Below are 19,161 nucleotides of genomic sequence, written 5' to 3'. Positions count from 1 at the left end.
TATGGTAAAATAGAAATTACTGGTTGTTCATCTGCGGGAAGTGTTTACTGCAAGACTGAAAGTCTCGTGCGAAAGTGTGCAATGTAAGTGTGCGAAAAAAAAAAAAAAAAACTGTACAGCTATTGAGTAATTATGTCTTTTCTTTATCAAGCAACTGCAAATGTCTTCACGTCGCATTAGTTTAAGGTGGAATAAAATCACAGCAATTTGTTTTCTTCTGCCATTTCTATTTAGTAGCCATTTTAAATGCATGATTTTATATTTTGTGAACTAAATTTCTGGCCATTTATTCTTAAACTAGTAACTTAATGTAATTATTTAATTTAGAATTATTTCAATGTTGAACCAAAATTTCAATACGAAGATCAGATTTTTCAAAACAAATTTTATGATCTTTAGTGTTTAAAATATATTTTTAATTTCTTGAAATTTTGAAAAATGTACTCTTTTTAAGGTAATTGACTGTAATCGGAAATTTTCGATCGCAAGTTTTTTTTTTTTTTCCTCCAAATCATATTTTTCATATTTTTTAACGTTTATAAAATTGTTCACATTTCGTAAATGTGACTTATATTCATTAAATTGTTTTTGCTAGGTGTATATATACGATGTTATAAAATGTAATGGTATCGTAATGGAGACTTCTTTAAATAAGAATTTGGACAAAGGTTATTCGAATTCAGAATTAACGAATCGCTATACGTTAGTAAGTAAAAACTCTTAGTTACAACGCAGTTCACCTGATTGCGCCAGTTCAAACAGCGAGGGAAAATTAAACGGTAAAAGTAATTTAGCACAATCGTGGAAATGAGAAAGAATTCCCAGTTCTGCAAAATTGGATTATCTTCATCAATGACCGTCATAGAAGAACAACAAGATGTTCCTAATTGAAAACCCCATGAACAGCGAGTGAAATTTGTTCGGATGTCTTTTGTTTGCTTTCATTTTTAAATGAGCCTAGAAAGGAATCCTTTTTGAAAAGTTGGGGAAAAAAAAAAAAAAAAAAAGAAAGAAAGAAAGAAAGCAGATGTGCTTCTCTTGTTTCTGATAAGACGCAAAAGAAAAACATGGGAAAGGGTTCAGTTACGTACCAGATGAATGTGTGTACGTATAGTTGGTTGCAACCGCAAGGAGCTGTGTTTGTTGCGATGATGAGTCACCGAGTCATAATTGAGAAATTCATCGTTGGGGCGAAGATGTACCCCGAGTGATGTTTGCTTTTCGAGACTGTTGTAGACGTCAAAAGAAAATGGCGCTACTGTTACAATGAAGGACAAAATATTAACTGCTGAGTACATCAACTTCCTTTAAAGAACTGCGCAATAAATAAACGGCAGGCTGTTTGTACTGTAGATATTAAACTATTATAATCTGCTGCAGTATTTCATGGCCAACCTTTCAAATGATCAGAATAGGGGGGAAAAGGGGAAAAATAAAAGAAAGAAAGAAACAGTTTATTGAGCAAAATTTTCATTTTCCATTCGCATATATGTACAAAATATATGAGTTCAAATTTGTTCTGTTTATAGCGTATAATGCTGCAATTTACACGCGTGTAGTATTACAATAACGCGATAACATACCTATAGTGTTACAATTTTGTTCTGTATACAATAATTTGCGATTAATTCGACATAATGTGGTCACATTCTACTCCTTGCATAAAGGTCATATTCTGATTACTGGAATGAAGTTATATTTGCTGATTAGAGTAAATTTAATATATTTGGTTCTGACAGTAGAATCTTGGTGTGGAAAAACCCAGGGAAGAATTTCGTAAACAGAACTTGGTGCCAACAGTAAAAGATGGTGGAGGAGGAGTTATGGTATGGGGGTGTATGTCGTCCGCTGGAATTGGTAATCTTGATTTTATTGACAGTATAATGGATCAATACAAGTATATTGACATTTTAAATCAAAATTTGAAATCTTCAACACGAAAATTGAACCTTCATAACGATTTTAAATTCTACCAGGACAAGGACCCCCAAGCACATTGCTTTGAACGTTAGACTCTGGTTGCTGTATAACTATCCTGAAATAATAAAAACACGACCACAATCTCCAGACTTAAATCCCATAGAGAATATTTGGCAATAATTGGAATCAAGAATTCGCAAACACACTATTTCTTCAAAACAACAATTAAAATCGGTGCTTCAAGAAGAATGGGGTAAAATCACTCCAGAAATCACAAAAACAATTAGTTGAATCCATTCCAAGAAGATTAAATCATGTTTTAAAAATAAAAGGAAATCCAACAAAATATTAAAACCTTTTAAAAAGTAAAATTTTGGGATAAATATTTGATGGAAAAGTAAGTGTCCCATCACTTATGTGAGCCATTTTTTGCTCCGTTCTAAACAATTATATTTTTGTTAAATTAATATTTTAATATTTTGAGAAAATGTATGTTATGTAATAATTGTTACTAAATTTAAGTATAAACACACCCACAAAACATTTTTACATGTTTTTTTTTAATTTATTTTACTACAGTTTCCTTTTGTAAAGCGCAAGTGTCCCATCACTTTTGTGAGACACTGTATAGTCCGTGGGCTATAGCTCGACGATGTTCTTCCATCTCTAGTTTTTTGCCATGTAGGTTGCCATTGAGTGGCTTTCCTCATTGGATTGGATGTCTTATTCTACTGTTTTGTGTTAACGATCCACTCTACCACTGTGACCATTATTACGTCAAAGCAGAGCATCCAGAGCAGACACGTTGAGCTTAGCCAAAAGGCTGAAAAGCGGTAACCGTGATGCAGTATTGCTAGATCGTACTGTTTTGGGGACTTTGTAGATGTCGAAAATGACTTATGGACAAACTTGTGTTATTTAAATTTACGTCTTATGTGAATCTGTGAATTTTCTGATACTCTGTATATCATTACCTTCAGGTACTTTTTGCGACTTTAAAACCTTTTTGGACTAATAACAACCTAAATTAACTGAGAATTAATTAGAGGAAAAACTGGAAAATTAAATAACAGAAAATTAGCAGTCTGTTTTAAGACTCGTCAAAACTAATATACACAATAAAACGGTCAAGAATTGAATTACAGATCGTAAATTACGGAACCCGAATTTTTGCTGACGTTAGTGGTCATATGAGTTTACGCACTAATGACGCAAGAATCACTTGATCTCATTTTCTGAAGAGACCAGAATTTCAGGAAACGTAATTAAATAACGGTATACTGAACATCACTTCTCTAACACCGTCGCTTCTACAGAAGACCAAATCATCTTAAAATGCGGGCAGTCGTGTTAGAAAGGTTCATTACATTAGAAATATGAATACTGATTAATGATGTCCTAAAGGTATTTAACATTAGTAATTGCTGTATGTTATTTAATTATTTAGTAACTGTGTTTACATAAATTGTTTTTATTTATTTATTTATTTATTTTTCTTACTGCTAAGCTTGATTAAAACGAGAACTCTTCTTTCTGGTGAAACGTTTTCATTTCCTGAGATTTCGTTTGCAGTGTTTCATTTCTATTCTGTGTGCTTTCTAAATTGTCTGTTGTTTTCATTTATTAACGTTTCCATGACAGATCTTTACAAATATCGGCCTACAATAAGGTTGAAGGCTGAATTTTGCCGCCGTTTAATGAGAACAATTTAAAAGCAAGTGTTTTGAAGTTCTGCAAGTTAAACGCTGTTATAAAAATCATTCTTCTCTACAGCTTGAAATAAATAAATATGCCTAGAAATATCCTTTATTTTAGACTAAGTCTTATTATAATGGTTCTATATTCTTTGACGAAAATCTATAAGCGTTCCAAGTAGTGGGTACATTGCGGGGGAAAAAAAGGTGACAGTTCTATATCTCCCGTTTTACTGGGTCGATTGACGAAATTCAAATTACGTTTTTCATATCTCAAAAGCGCAACTTAGGGTATGTATTAGATTTATACATATCATTGTTCAAATACATATCATTTTGACACAAAATCGGACTTTTTTCTGAAATGACACGCCAATGTTTTTCCATATTTCGATTCTACGAATCAAATTATGGCAAACTCCCAAGTTTTGTAAAAATCGCACGAGCAGTTTTTAAAATTTTAGCTCCTCAATGTTAATTCAGTTTGGTATTATTTGCTAATATCTCCTTTTTTATGAAACTTACTTGATTCCTTCCTACACAGTTCGAAATTTAGGTTCATTCCAAATAAAATTCCCCCATTTTTTTATGATTTATTTTAAAAGTTTTTATTTTTAAATAATTTTAATAAATTTTTCGAAAAAGGTTTTGAATTATAATCTATACAGTTTTTATCATCATCTTAAAGTAGATGTATTTCTAAGCGTACCTGCAAAAAATTAAAGCTTTTTATTCAAAATTTCCGAAGATATACGTGACTTTATATATTGCCGCGTTTTGAAACTTGGCATATTTGTTGAAAGCGATAATTAAGAATATGTGGTTTACGCACTATGTTAAAATTATTTGAAAGTAGAAAGAAAGTGACTTTCTCTCCGCTCATCCACAATGTAAAAAAGGTAGGAACGATGTCAATTTTTTTTCCTTTCCTGCACCAATGGAAGGGAAAGGAAAATAGGCTGCCATGTATTAAGAAGTTCGCCAAGTGAATTATTCTTGGCTCAAAAAAATGCGTCAAGTTAAATTTTTTAATTTCATCGTTAATTTTGCACCAAATTTTACAAAATTTAATACTTAGGCATAATTTGAGTCGTAGAATCGAAATATGGAAACAAATTTGTATGTTATTTCAGAAAAAGTCCCATTTTGTGTCAAAATACCTATATTAGAACAAAGCTATGTATAAATCTAATATATATCTTAAGTCGCGCTTTCGAGACGTGGAAAATGCAATTGGAATTTCGTCAATCGGCCCAGTAAAACGGGAGATATAATTTTTTTTTCTTCCCCGCAGTGTATTACTTCCAGTTTATGATGTAGGTAGTCAAAAATCTAATATGTTGTTCTCAATCATGATTGTATGTGAATCGTATATAGATATACAGGTTTTTAAATACTGAAATGTTTTGAATTATATCAAAGCATAATTTTTTCACGAAAATTTCTGCAGAGCTTCAAGTAAAGTATCACTTCCGACTTATCACTTTTCTCAAAATGTAATGTGGTATTCCCATCGATATAAAAGTCTTAAATAGTTTTGTATATTATGAAAAGTTTTGTATTATATTTTAATACAGTTTTTCATTAAAAATTATTATGGGCTTCAAGTAAAGCACCACTTACGCTTATCCAGTTTCACCCCAAATCTAATCAACTTTTTATTTAAGTGAAGAAAACTTAAATATGAAAAACAGAAATTGAAAGAAGTTTGATGTAAAAGTTATCGTGGACGAAATAAACGTCGCACACATATATACAGACAGACACACAATATAAAAATAGTCAAAACATGTTGTGGAGAAACTAATTCGTGTTTATTCCACTGAAAACTAACTATCGATTTTTTTATCGAAAACTTTACCTCTATTACGTTGGCGGGAAGTTAAAAAAGGGAGAAAAAAGTTGTTTTCTTGGTTAAATTTTTGCTTTCAATGTGGCGTTTGTTATAGAATTTTATTTTAATATTCTTCTATAGCCGAGTATCTTAATAGTTATCACCTTCTTAAGACTATATACCACTGGGAGTAACTATTATTTTTGAGAACGCTAGTAAACATCTTTATTAAACATCAACTTCTCGTTAGACAACTAGAATCGACTGGAACTGTGTGCAGTCAGTTATCTTAGAAAAGGCTCACTACATCTAAGTTTTCATATAAATGAAGTAAGAAGTTTAAGATGCGTATCCAACTCATCAGCAAGAAGACATGAATTTCACCAAGTATTTGTAATATAGGAAGTTTCCATATATATTTAAGTAAGTTTTCATATATATTTAAGTTTGGTCTTTTTCTGGATTCACTGAAGTTAGGTTTGGTTTAAGATCCTAATTTGGCATTATTTTCGAATTGCTTATAGCGAAACTGTGCTTTTGGGTTAAAATGCTGGAATGATATCAGTTCTATACGGCGAAGCAAATTTGGTTGGAGCCTACCTGTAATTAATTTGTGCATAAAAGTCATGACCGTCTAGTCGCGTGCCATACTTGCAGCTAGCTTTCAACTGAATTTCATCAAAAGATTAGGTATATCTCTAGTTCCTTTAAAGTCTTATTTTTCATTCTGTGTAAGTAAGTAACTCATTTTAATTTGTATGATTTTGATATGATCTTGCTTGCAAACCTAAATATTTTAGTTTATGTTACGGTTTTACATCCTTTCCTACCTAAGTTTTTACCTCCTTTTGAGAGATAATAAATAAATAAATAAAAAAAAAATTGGAACAGCTGTTCACACAGTAACTCTCTTCGCACACTTTTCCTCACCTCCAGATAAAGCCCTCTTCTAGAACTGTCACCATGAGTTGGTGCAAAAAGGGCGGAGTGGAGGATACGTGATAGGGTGTTTCTTGCTTATCTTTTACCGTTACTGCGCACGGAAAGGGGACTTGATTCCAGTACACTGTTTCTCTGCTTAAGAGACATAATCCCGCTCTAGTATAGTCACCTCGTCTGTAGAAACAAATCCGCCAACTGTAAAATTTTATTCATATTTTCAGCTCAAATGTCTGTTGTTCTCGCTGTTGCTGTTTCCTGAAAGGTTTGACTTGACAAAAACGAAACAGCGTTCGGTTAATGTTAGCGTAGCTGAGTTAATTGTAAGAGGAGACTGTAAAAAAAGATTTTATGAAATGAAAAAGAATTTTAAAACATCTCTTTGTCGAAACGCAGAAACATTAATTTAGTGTGGTCTGCAATAATGATTCAGTTGTCGTTCGGAATTATCTTTACTGTTAAATATTGTTGCGACGTACATTTTCTGACAGATCTCTTCACTAACTATGCCAGATGAGTAGGAAGAAATTGGCATTTTATTGCAATAAATAACAGCTCTAGCAAAGTAAACAACTGTAAATAATCAAAGGAGAGCACAAAAGTTAAGGCATATGTTCTGAAGCACACGAAAAATATCGCAGGCTTCCCCGTATCATTACAGAGAACATTTTTGATTCACGATTTTCTCGGTTAACTCTTTCAAACAAACTTTGAAGTAACTCATTTCTGCTTCTGAAACGCAACATTTATATAAGGCTGCCCGCCTTTCTACACGCTTGAGGAAAATAATTCTTATAGCTTCAAAAAGGCGTTTTCCGGAAACTTTCAAAAACATCACGATGTTAGCAAAATCACCAAATGTCACCACAGTTTTCTGTGTGGTTTTTGCCTACTATCTCGACTTCTAAGTCAACTATTTTCGCATTTTAAACATTGATCGATTCCGAATAATAAGATCTATAACTTAAAAACACTAGGTATTATAACATTTCACAAAAGCAGAAGTAGAATCAAATGAACTCAGATATTTGCAAAAATTTACAGCAGTATAATTTGGTAAATGTAAGGTAAATTAGTTTACCTGAAAAATCAAGGATCTGTGTCTGTCTAGATCAATCTAAGGGGTCCATTTTTTTATTTCTATGGCTATGTTAAAAATCCGGGTTTCAAGCAGGCGTGATTCTCTTGATTCAACAATCAATTTACTTTCAGTAGCGTGAGGAATGGAAATATATATACACGTAATAATGGAATTTAGTGTGATGCTATAGACTATGAAGAAGATGGATGATACTGGATGGTTTTGCAAGGAAGATGCTGTTGTGGTTTAGTTGATAGATTTTTTTATTTAGTGCGTAACATTAAACCATTATCGATGTAAACACATCTAACTAAATTGGCGGAAGACTTGGACTCGTTATTTCATAATTGTAAGCTTGCGTTTTATAATTGATGATGGAAAGAAACAAACGACTATCCATATTAACTACTTTACAGAGGGAAATGTGCGAAGAACGATGGTTGTGTTACTGATATACAGCTGCCTAATCTATCGGTTTCTAATTTTTAACTTTTAGCAAGGAAAATGTTTTCCAGCAATCAATCAAATTCCTTGATTTAATGAAACTTAAATTTTCAGATTTCATTTTCTGAGCGTTAGTGGTTTTCAGCATAATTATTCTTTAATAAATTTGATTTAGTCTGAGTTGTCTAAATCTATTGTAGACATTTGTAGAACTTTTTGTGAAGGTTCAGCTAATGCTTCGATCGCAAATTTTTGTATTTTATTTTGTTTGGCACCAGTATGTGGTCTGTTACTAAGTTTATTCATATAATAGTAAATACATTAATTTTTAATTTTATTTCCATTGCATTTAAGAGTACTTTGATAAATAAAAGCTATCCTTTCTTTCTTAGGAGTTTCTCAGTGCGAAAATAACACAACGAAATTAGCTAGAGAACATAAAATTTTGAATATCCAATTAATATTAGTATATTTTACAACAAAAACATATTTGAAATACACTCGTGTGCAAAATTAAGAGCATTTTGCAGCAAATTATGTCTATTTTTACGAAAAGTATTGAACCAATGGTACTAATTATGCTGCCGAAGAATTATGCAAATATTCCGAGTCGGATACATGAGCATGCGATTGTGGAGGGAATACAAGCGCACTATTTGTGTGCTCGTCCTCCTTCGCAATATTCGTTGTGTTTCTCGCAAGGGTTGGGTAAATTTTCTTAAGGTTATAAAGTATTTTTTCCCTCCTTTCCGCATGCCTTCGTGGTGTAATACTCGACGTGTATTCGAGAGGTCCAGGGATCGTCTGCTTCTTCACAAAAAGCTAATGACTCTACATGTGGTATCCGAACTAAAAAAAGTTGGTGGACCATAATTTGTCACCCATTGGAGTTAGCAATTCGGTTCCTTAATCTCCAATCGCTCTTTAAAAAGGGGAGTATTTTCTACCTCCTTTCTGCATGCTTTCATGGTGTAACGGTAGCTCACTCGGTGCGTATTCAAAAAGTCCATGTTCTAGTGGCGGCGAGAACATTGCTCATTTTTCGTGTTTTCTACTTCAAAAATCCTAGTGACTCTACAGTGCCGCCCGCACTAAAACGTGGAGGATTATGATTCTTCACCACCAAGATCTGGGGACTGGCTGCCCTAATCCCTAGTCGCCCTTTAAAGAAGGTATATAAGGTATTTTTTCTCTCCTTTCTGCATGCCTTTGTGGTGTAACTAGAAGCATACTCGACGCGTATTCGAGAGGTCCGGAATTCGAATCCCGGCGCGGCATTGCACATTCTTCAGTCTTCTGACTCGATATAACCTAATGACTCTACAAAGCCATAAGCTTTCTCTCCAGGTCACAATATAACGCAATGAACCCGTGTCTGGATACTATCACTGTATCTGGAAACACGACACCATTGCTCCCTCATAAGGAGAAAGAATCATTACAGTGGTAGAGGTATAATTATTTGGGCATATGTTACGTTGGACGGCTGCACGTGTTTGACATCTGCACGTGAGCTCCCTGACTGCCATTAGGTACAGGGAGGAGATCTTAGAGCCCTATGTTCGACTTTTCAGGATGCAGTTGGTCCCGAGTTCCTGTTAACGGAAAAACAATGTTCATCCACAAGTGGTCGATGATTCCCTGGAAAGTGAGTCTATTGGTCGCATGGATCGGCCAGTCAAGTCTCTTAAACTTAATCCTATAGAACATGACTGGGTTGCTCTTGGGAGGGCAATTTCATCTCGCTGTCTTTCTTCGAAAACCATCCCGGAGCAGAAAACTGCCTTGCTCAGGAATGGGATCGACTGCCACAGGGACTCCTCAGCTGCCTTCTCTTCATTATGCCATCATGCTCCGCGAGCTGTCTGGCTGTAAAAGGGGACTGTACCCCATACTAAGACTCATTTTCAGTTCGATATCACAATGTGGATTTTGGACATTCCTTCACTGTGAGCTTTATTAATAAGCATGCGTACGTAAAAAGACTTTTCAATTATGCATCTCTTTCTCTGTTATAAGTATATATTCATGCCTTATGTCGTTAAAATCCATCCATTAGTTTTTCAGAAATTCGACGTAATATATAAGTTCTCTTAATTTTACTCACGAGTGTAGTTGAATAATCTGAATTCATTATAAATGGAATATGAATCAATATGGAATTCTTTTGAAACTGTGCCGCAGCGCAGTGCGAAAACGTTCCAAAAACTCTCAGTTTTCATGCAAAACTTCCCCGATTTTTTTACTTCAAGGTTGGCCGGTATGATATTTAATTAATAATAATGAAGTTAATTAATTTCTCGGAAGAAGAACATCGTTTTATTGGTATTGATTTAATTAAAATTTCTACTCAATTGAAAATGGATAAAATACTTAAATTTCATTTTTTTGCCGTCAACTTGTCATAAGGTATGAGAAACGTATTTGATATAAGATATTTTTGGCATACAATTTCAAATTTAAATCTTCATCGTTCAACCTTCTGAATTTTCGTTTTTGAACATAAGATGATATAAATGGAATACCATCAAAGCAGGGAAAAACCACAGTACCATTTGAAAAAAATATGTGAATAAATAAAAAATAAAACGAAAAGTAAAGAAACTGAATTATATAAAAAGACATATAATCTATGTATAATTACTACAACGTTTCAGCATAAGCATTAAATAAATTTTAATGCAGACGATTTTGTACGCAAGACGCAAAAACGTTGCCGTTCACTAATTTAATGTTAGAAATCTTATTTTTATTTAAGGCATTCCAGAGGTAGCACAATGTTTTTAAGAAGGCCTTCTAAAATGGCTTTAATTTTATAATATTAAAAATACTACATAAAACATTTTACGTTATTAATGGTCGATTCGGTGGATTTTTCCACGTTTGATTTGCTCATGTGTTAACTTTCGCTAAAATTATGCATTATTTGTACTGTTACTTATTGTGCATACTTACTATATCGTTGTTGGTATACAAGTCTTATCAGGAGCTCTGAGATTGGATTGCCTTTACAGTGGGATATGAACTCCGGAAAGGTCAAAAAGGATGATTAGGACGTGCTCGATTTTTTGCTGGACGCCTGGCTTTTCGTTTTGTAATCTTTTTTATCACTATTACGAATCTTCGCACTTGGATGACGGTATCTAAATATTTATCTTCGATTTTCGATTTGTCCTGTCGTTAGCTGCATTAAGAATTCAGCAGAATGCAGGCGGGAATGTGATTAGGAGTTGAGTGTGAATCGATGTCTGATGAAATCCAAATCTGTCTCTTCCACATTAAAAAAAGACCGGGAAAAGAAACGCGCGGATGGTTTTTCTCTTTTTATTCTGCTCATTTTGAAACATCTGACGTAATAGCAAATATCAGCTTATATTTTATTAATTTTTTTAAGTTTTTTCGTAGCGTATGTATTATATTTTCAATTCCTCTTTGTCAATTAAATTTATCCCCTCTATCTAGCAGCAGATTTAAAAAAAAAAAAAAAAAAAAAAACCTTACATTTTTCGGTCAAATATCCAAGAAAGTGAAATAAATTTTCTGACATTTGACCTTTACTAGCATTAAGAATATATAATGTTGTGAGGTTTATTTAATTTACATAACATTCATTTTGTGTTTGGAATCTTTACTGTCACTTCTGTCTTTCCGTTTCCCTCCGGAATGTAAATTAGCTCGCGGTATTTAAGTGAGGGTTTGAGATTGTTAAATCAGACCCCTTTCTTCCAATTTCTTCTTTCGAGAATAGAAACCTCTGAAATTATATATCGTCATGTGTTTGAGAGCTTAATTTCATGGAGCTGGTACTTTTGCACAATAGCTTCGGCCGTACAGCGTATAACTAACTAACTGTTAAGTCAAGAGCTTGTTCTGCCTCTTGAAGGCCACGTTACTAGTTTTGCGATTCTACATAAGAGTTCCTTCTTCCGCGTTGCATTACTTCTTGCCAATAGTTAAATTCACGTCGGTGAATTCCCAGCCAGCTTCGCGATTAGATTGCTCTGTGTAGCCTTTAGCTATATTTAGTATTTGAATTAGATTTACTTTTGAATTTATACTTTGAATTCTCGCTATAAATTCTGTCAGATTTATAAGCACCAGATGTCCCTTCTGTTGATCTATATGAGTTTAAAATAAACGGTTGATTTACACCCTTCTCAGGTTTCTGTATTTAATTTTGGACACACCAATAAGTCACTTCATGTCTAACAAAAGTTTAGTCACATTTTACAGTGGCAAAAGACGTTAAACCTTATAAAGTTATATAAAAATATTACAAGACTATATAAAGTAAATATTATAAGAATATGTAAAGTAAGGCCCTGAAATCTGCATGCAGTTCTTTTGATATTCGCCATATGTAGATGAAGCTTTATATGCATGATTTTTTTTTAATTTTCAATATTAAAACGCAATACTGTTATTGCCCAAAGTTACATATTTAGTGCTTATACGAGAGAAATTGAAAAAATAAGTTCCAGAATTACTTGGCATAAGTACGCGACGAGAATGTTGCATACCGAGAATTGTCGAAGGTATTTTAAAGAAACGATTTTATTGCGCTAGAGACAAGATGAACGTTATAGTGCTAGAGTAAAATGTCGCGTGAGCGGAAAAAGTGCTACATTATTTAACTACGAAGAACAGTATGATTTCTGCGACTTTGTCGAGGTTCCTTGTGAAATCAGGAAGGTGGTACAAACGCATGATCACGTCCATCCGTATTGAAATGATGCCAGCAGTTTGAGTCCGGCTGCACTTTGAGTCAGACTTGGCTTATGATGATTGCAAGAAAAATTAACTCTGATAGCAGGCGATATATTGTACTGCAAACTGATGAAATGATTAACAGCAGATTGCCGTTCTCAGAAACAGCACAGAAGTTCGTGATTGGGTTCACAGTATTGACCAACAATTGACAAATGCAAACTGTGGTTCTACGAAGCTGTATGCACAGGAAGGAAATTTCTGTCGGCAAGGAACTGAATGATTAATTGAAGAAGTATTCACAAAGACTAGATGATTACATTGATAATTATAGTGGGAACTGTTCGTTTTTATCGCAGTGCGACGCTCAATATAACTTTCTTAACCTATAATGATCACGTGAACTTTCTTTTTAAATCTTCTTTCGAATATATAACAAAACACTCATGGCCATGCAATATAGTGATTTGAGATTACTATTTTTATTTTACTAACACTCTCATAATTAATGATTGACAAGAAAGGTTGTTAACGTCGATAATGGAAGATATTATGCTACAGAGTGATGAAATGATTCATATTGCTCTATGCTTATTGATGAATTTGAGAGGAAAAGGTCTTACAGTTAATAACTCGACCGGAAATATCTTCGTGATTCATCAATCCGATTCCTTTATTTAGATTTCGCTACTTACATTATAAAAATCCCTGGTTCACTAAAATATAAAATTCCAAACAAAATAAAAATTTTGTTACACCATTTGAGATCGTAGAATACTGACATCGGGCATCAATCGGAAAACATAATACTTTTGCCTTTACGGTACAGTACAATTAAATTTTGTCATAAATTTTTAGCGGTATTTTTATAAATTGTTCTTTCCTGATGTAACAATGGCGTAAAATAACCACTGTATTGATGGAATAGAGAGGGAGATGTGTTAGTGATGTCTGAAATGCATTTATGTGTTTGTTCTGCTGTTTTAATTTTTTAGACACTTTTTAATTGATAGCAATCTGATTTTCAAAATTGAACACAAAAGGAACACGGTATGCATCCTTTGTAACTAAAGACTTCTCAAATATTTTAATGTTTATTTATTTACTTTCAAAATCCTGTGATTTTCTTAATATCTGAAAAATCTTTTCTATAATTAGTTTTAAAACTTACATTCAAAAAGTTCATTTGGTAGAAAATTTCTTAAATTATATTAATAAACATGCTACAAGATTTTGGGTACAGCCTTTTTAATGGCATAAAATACTTATTTAAATTCGAAAATTTCATGACCTGCATTTCGGGGGGTGGGGGTGGATTTGGGACTTGCCGGCTATTAGTCACGAGGATTTCGGCACATTTAGAGAAATTCTTCCCCCCCAAAAAAGTACAAATATTCTGACAGTTATTTTTTTAAGGATAATGTTAAATAGCTATGTGTATATCTGTATGGATTGTCTGCTCGGGAATGGGAAGAAATTGGGTATCTGCCTTCCTCCCTTCTCATGGAATCGTTTAAACAAGTTTAAAAAACAAGGTTTTATAGTCATTTGTATTAATGCAGTAATGTATTCTACTATAATCTATTTGTGAATCCCCAAATTATATAATTAAATTAACATATATTATTATAATGTCTCCAATTTTTTCTTTTGCCTTATAAAATTTTCTGCGGAAATCCATGGTCTAACAGAAGCATAACAAAACAATAAATATCGCAGGCAATGGATAAATTAATATAGATGCAGATAATATAATATTTGTAACATCACATATCGTACTGGAGGTGTAGGTTATTTAAACATTTATTTCCTTTTTAAAAAAATAAAGTAACCATGCTGTATTATAACACTGACATAGGTAAAACAAACATCTGAAAACCCATCTCTATGAATTTCAATAAGTCCGACTAATACCGCCTATAGTGTGATGAACGATAATTCGTCATCATCATGATCTTCCCTACTTGGTGGAAGAAAATAAGAAATTATCATCTTCACACCTTACGTACGTTCGTGGTGTAGCTGGTAGAACATCCGGAAAGCAATAAGCATAGTTTTCTAGCACGGGACCATTTGGTCCGAAATTCACGTTTGCGTCGAATCATTTTTATTGTCCATTTTACTTTTCACATAGCTAGCCGTTGGTATGTTGCTCGTCGCTTAAATTAATTACTATAAAAACGAAAATATATTTAATGCTTTCAATAAATCCAGCTGGTGTAATTTTACGGGTCCAGTTAATAACCGAGATAACGAACTGCGTTAATTACTTTTGAATCGATTAGTTTGCTGATCATTAATAAGCAGATTACATTTCAAAGAACTATTGAACATCCTAACGCTTTGCCAAATGGCAAACACTGGCACTAGGAAGATAAAAATATTTTATATTGGACCCTGGCAACACATTTCTTTTAAATCACTGAATTCTTTTACTAAATTTGAAAGATCGTACGTTGTGCCTAGTGGCAACGCCTTTCTTTTAAATCGTCGAGCTTAAATAAAATATCATTATTGCACAAAATATGAAATAAGAGAGAGAGAAAAAAAAAATTCGAAATTGAAAATTCGATCGTCGAGGTTCACATATTTTGCTGGAGGACTATGGTTATTCAAAATCTGGTAGCTGTAGATGCCACAAAGCGACGAACAAATTCTTTTTTATTGAACAATTCACTTTGGTAAAGCATGATGAAGGTGAATACGTACATGAGTTGGTATAGCTATAAGTTTTCAATGTATGGCAGAATAGAATAATAATAAAGAGTATTCTACAACAGGAGTGAGTCTAACAGTGAACTGATGAAATGTAACAAGCCAAAGCATTATACGTAGCGTATTCGGAAACTAAGTACCGTTTCATTCTAGCGCCGTCGCAGCGCTGTGGTAGGCGTCCCGCGCATGCGCACTAGTCTTTCTTGTTCACTGACTTTCAATTGTCGCCATTTTGGTTGCTCTATGTTGTGTTTTCAGTTTGTTGTGCACATTCAAAATGTTTAAGACAATTAGTTCTTCCGCTGACTGTGAGATTCGTGCCGTGATTAAATTTTTGAACGCGAGGAATGTTAAACCGGCCGAAATTTATCGTCAAGTGACAGAAGTTTACGGTGAATACGCGATAAGTGATGGAATGGTGAGAAAGCGGGTAAGAATGTTTAATGCAGGTCGAACAAATGTCCACGCCGAGGCTCGGAGTGGTCGGCCTTCTGTTGTCACCGATGATTTGGTAAGGAAAGTTGATGAAGCAATTCATGAGAACAGACGCTTCACAATGACAACTCTTTCAGAGGCATTTCCACAAATTTCACGTACTGTTTTGTTCGAAATTGTGTCTGACCGATTGAATTATCGCAAACTGTGTTCCCGATGGGTTCCAAAAATGCTCATTGATGTTCACAAAACAAAGCGACTTGGTAGTGCCCTGACATTTCTCACGCGGTACAGTGATGAGACAGAAAACTTTTTAAACCAAATTGTGACAGGTGATGAAACTTGGGTGTGTCATTTCACACCAGAATCGAAACAACAATCGATGGAGTGGAGACACACTCATTCACCGAAAAGTGTGGAGTCGTGGTTATCGAAACTGGCGGGAAGTTTCTTTGACGATGGTATACAAAAACTGGACACCCGCTATGACAAGTGTTTGATCATTGGCGGAAACTATGTTGAAAAATAGTTTAAGACATGTATTTTCATGTAAAAATAAAATTGGATTCGAATAAATTGTTTTACTAATTTTTTTTTTTTTTTCTTTCAAAACGGTACTTAGTTTCCGAATCCTCCTCGTATATATATATATATATATATATAATATGTATATATATATATATATTAAATTATATATATATATATGTAATTTAAAAAATAAAAATTGAAATTTTAGATTTTATATTACGCCCAAAGGGACTTTTTTTAACGTTTTGTGTATTTCCTTTATTTATTAAATAACATGTTCTTCGCACTTAAACCTTTCAATTATACAACAGTATCAGAAAATATTTAAAAAGAGCATATCTTTAGAATTCTCGCGCGCTGGAGATAATTTGTGTGTGTGTGTGTGTACAGAATTGTCATTGCTCCCGTTGAGTTTGTTAATCAAAAATTCGTTAAATCGAAATATGAAATAGATAATGAAACAAATTCTAAATTTGGGCTTCCAGATGCCCATATTCGAGCGGAGGACTACGTTATTCAAAATTTGATGTCTCTAGGTACCATTGATTTTCACAATGCGAGAAGCATGCATACATTCATGCAGATTCTTCATTATTCAATTTCTTTAAATATAATGCAAGGGTCTAATATTTGGTGGCAACGATTTGAAAAGTAATGCACCGTTTTATAGTGAACGTCGCAAAATGCCAAAACGAAATTAATAGGCCTTGTGGGCAAATTGCCCCTTTGGGCTAAAAAAAATTGGCTAAACTCTTTTGAATGGCATTAAAATTTGAACCTTCTTTCTGACTTTCTCTTTTTTTTCCCCCTAGAGAATTTTTGACGTTTCTGTGTTCCATATGTTTTATCAGACTTACTTTAGAACTGCAGAAAAGAGGGACGTGAAAGCGAATTTTTCAAGCGAAGTTGCAAAAATTTCAACTTCCTTCAACTTTAAATGGAAGCTAGTTGCATTTACAATATTTTTCTCGCGATCAATGGTATTTTATCTATTTTTTCCTTTCCTGTTCTTATAAAATATACATAAGGAAATTCTTAGATTTTTGTCTTTTGTAAAGCGGATGGAAATGTTTCTTGCCGCGTTGCATTGTGGTAATTGGGCCATGTTCTTGAAGGAGATTTCTTTTAATCACGTGATGATATTGAATTTATTGCACACCCATGCATACGTTAAGCATGGGAATAAGAACCGTTCATATCAGTACAATGCGGTCTTTTCGGTCTGCTAATTCAAGGCTGTTACTTTTGTGTGACTTCATCCTATTTTGACGTGAAATCTTTTCTCTGTGTTCATTTTTCCTCATTTTAACACAGATGTCGTCTCGTGTGCGATTGCGTGCAGCCCAGCAGAGATCAAAGCAGCCTTCTCGCTCTGACTCATGCTTAACAGCTCTTTCGCTTTAGCTGAAAGAAACGTGGCTACCGCTGAAACACGGTTACGGTTTATAAAAATAATTTTTGGTACCGTGTACATTTTACGCTTTGTTTGCGGCGTGGTATTGAACATTAATTATGAATGAACTTCTTCGAGACAGCAAATATTCGTCTGCTGAAAGCATCATCTTTGCAATAAATTTTAATTTTTCTGCTTGGAATTTTATATTTATAAGGTACTCAGAACTTTATACTGACTAGACAGAAACATGATCGAAAATCAGAGCTCCAAGTGCCCTAAAGCAATCACGATTTATTTATAAAATAATGTATACAACTGATTACGAATATTTAATACATTATTAATAACCGATATTTTATTAAGTGCGATTTTATCGCCAAAAGCAAGCATTAAATGCTTTTATAAACAAGAACAAAATTTCCCTTTGCAGTCCAAAATATTCAATAACTTGTTAAAATATTTGATAATACTGGGAGCAAATTCTGTGGTTAATAATATTTACTGTATGGATTAAAGGGTGTGTAAAACATCTACACACATTCTATTGGGATTTAGGAAAAATGAGGCTGGGGGGGTGGCATGAAGAATTCTGCTGATGCAGTTATCGCATTAAGATTTTTTAAAAAAAGAAAGGCGAAGAATCAGTTGTGGGAACCTTTTTTTTTCCCCGTGTTTCCTTCTTCGAATACTTTGATGGTCTCTATGGCTTCGTTGGCCTCGCTAGTATAACGGCTAGCGATGCTGGTTGTCATATCATTGAGCCCAGGTTCAAATCCTGGAGAAGACTTGAATATTTGTAAGCGTATATTGTCTGTGCAACATAGGGGCACTTAAAATTTTCAATTGCCCAGTCGAAAGTGCTCTCGAGAGGTTTGGGGTAGCGGAAAAAAGAAAAGACCCTTGGATCTATTTCTTCGGGTGTTCTTCATTAAAATTAGGCGGAACTGTATAGTTAGTGCAGTGGAATTATAACTGTGTAATCACTGATGAAATTCTGGTATCCCATCAACTTCTTCATGTCCTGACCTGTGCCCTCCTCGGTATTTGAACCACGAGCCACATACCCACATAGCACAAAAACATCCTTGGAATATCCCAAGGATGTTGCTCGCGGGATATGCGCACATCCTTAGGACATCCCGCGAACCTCCTAAACACCTCCTCCTGAGTGCTTAATGTCACATCCCGGGATATCCTCAGGACATCCTAACCAAGTCCCATCGACAGCGTGCGGGATGTTATTAGGATATGAACTACTTACTACATCCTCAGGACATCCCACAAACCTCCTAAGCACATCCCATTATATCCTAAAAAATCCTATCGGTGTCCCATCGACAGCATATGGGAGGTTATTAGGATTTAAAGTTCTACTTACTACATCCTCAGGACATCCCGTATTATCCCAATTTCCTCCTAAACTCATCCTCCTGAGCGCTTAATGTCACATCCCAGTACATCCTATCTA

General features: G+C 34.1%; 1 protein-coding gene across 7 annotated transcripts in view; it reads left to right on the top strand.

Moving 5' to 3' along the window:
• Nucleotides 1-19,161, top strand: part of Traf4 (TNF receptor associated factor 4) — a 491,235-nt gene that overhangs the window by 408,390 nt on the left and 63,684 nt on the right. The window lies entirely within an intron of this gene.

This window comes from Stegodyphus dumicola, chromosome 3 (genome assembly GCF_044657685.1).
Source record: "Stegodyphus dumicola isolate Sdum_Otavi_A_Nest chromosome 3, ASM4465768v1".
NCBI classification, from domain to species: domain Eukaryota; kingdom Metazoa; phylum Arthropoda; class Arachnida; order Araneae; family Eresidae; genus Stegodyphus; species Stegodyphus dumicola.
Note: the sequence above shows the minus strand (reverse complement) of the source record. Positions and strands in the feature narration are given on the sequence as shown.